This window comes from Macrobrachium rosenbergii, chromosome 26, assembly GCF_040412425.1.
Source record: "Macrobrachium rosenbergii isolate ZJJX-2024 chromosome 26, ASM4041242v1, whole genome shotgun sequence".
In the NCBI taxonomy this organism is placed as follows: Eukaryota; Metazoa; Arthropoda; class Malacostraca; order Decapoda; family Palaemonidae; genus Macrobrachium; species Macrobrachium rosenbergii.
Genome location: NC_089766.1, coordinates 11110018 through 11111532, shown reverse-complemented (window position 1 = coordinate 11111532; position 1515 = coordinate 11110018). Strand labels below are relative to the sequence as shown.

At 38.7% G+C, this 1515-nt stretch overlaps 1 pseudogene; it reads right to left on the bottom strand.

Annotated features, from left to right (window-relative positions):
• Nucleotides 1-270: 270 nt before the first annotated feature.
• LOC136852694 (uncharacterized) lies at nucleotides 271-1315 on the bottom strand (annotated as a pseudogene).
• Between the last annotated feature and the right edge of the window lie 200 nt (nucleotides 1316-1515).

Genomic DNA, 1515 nt, shown 5'->3' with positions numbered 1-1515 from the left:
GCACGTCACATTGTAGTTGTGCACTAACATAACCTTAATTTTCTGACCTAACCTGTCACTGAATATATCTGCACCTGGATGGGCGGGGCTTCGCCCCCCACACCCCCCCCCCTTTTAGGTGGGGGCCTTGCCCCCAACCTAACCTAACCTAAAATTTTTCTTGATTTGTATAAGAACTAGGTTACCTTATTAATGTCCATAACTAAAATAATACCTGATCGGTACCTAATACTGCAGAAATAAATATTATACTCACCATTACTCTCAGTCTTACAAGTCTGAACAATGGGGCTGCTGGTCCTCCTCCTCCTCCTCCTCCTCCTCTTCCTGTGGCCTCTTGGGCCGTTGCCTCTCTCCTTGAGGAGGGTACAGCAATGCAGCAGTTTTACAAAAAATAATGTAGTCGCTGATTTTCAGGGTATTTTTAAAAATAAATAACGAGATATATATTGCTTAAAATATTGTGAGCGATTTCCAGGCCAGATCCACTCTTTGAGATCCTCCAAAGTCTTTCAATATTTTGCGTATGCACCAATGAATTATCAGGGTCTACAAAGTTTTCCGAATGATTCACCGTGTTATGTATATAACCCAAAGATGACAGCTTATTATACGCACGCCACTTGTCGCTATTAATACATGAGCCACTCTTAATATATTTCTGAATTAAAGGAATAAGATTTTCAGCTGAGCGTTCTCGAGGCAAAGGCTCCACTAAAGGCAGTATAAAAAATTTCTTGGATTCCCTCTCAATCCCCCCAAAAACCCAAATATCACTGAGAGGACGGCCCCTGTCAAATTTACGTTTGCCAAAATGAGATTCATCTATTTCTATTATAACACCATCACCACCAATTGGTTCTTGATTATCAAAATAATATTCAGCAACTTCACAACAAAAACTACGCCAATCAACACTGGTTGCTCTACTAATTTTAAGAGAATCTATTACAGTATGATGATTCCACAATTTATTGACCCAATGATTAATAAATAATAATAGTTTCCAAGCAGGAAGATGAGTACCATCTAAAAAGGTACCTTTATAATCTGAAACTTGATACCCACATCGCCGGCGTTTCTTTGTTTTAGCAATCACCACAGTAGAACTACAATACCAAATATGCTTATCTTCCCTAAAAAGTAATGGTTTCTGACACTTAGGACACTGAACACTCAAAGGTAACACAGAATGTTGACGGAAAAAATCATATGCATATTTTGCATGTTCGGGATATGCACCACCATGATATTTGCCTATTACCCAAAAATAATCGAGCTCACAAGAGTCACACAACTGGATTTCACTATCCATACGTTTAAACTGATGGCGGAAAAGAAAATCCTTGGTCTGTTGGAACCGTATTGTTTTCTGATTGGTTAACAATGAAAACGTCATAAATTGACAGCCAGTTACATAAAGTGTAACAATTGACGTCATCATCTCTTTAACGAGGACCAACCAAACCATAGTATTTTGGAGAGAATCAGGTATGTTTGTAGATGGCAGTTGTA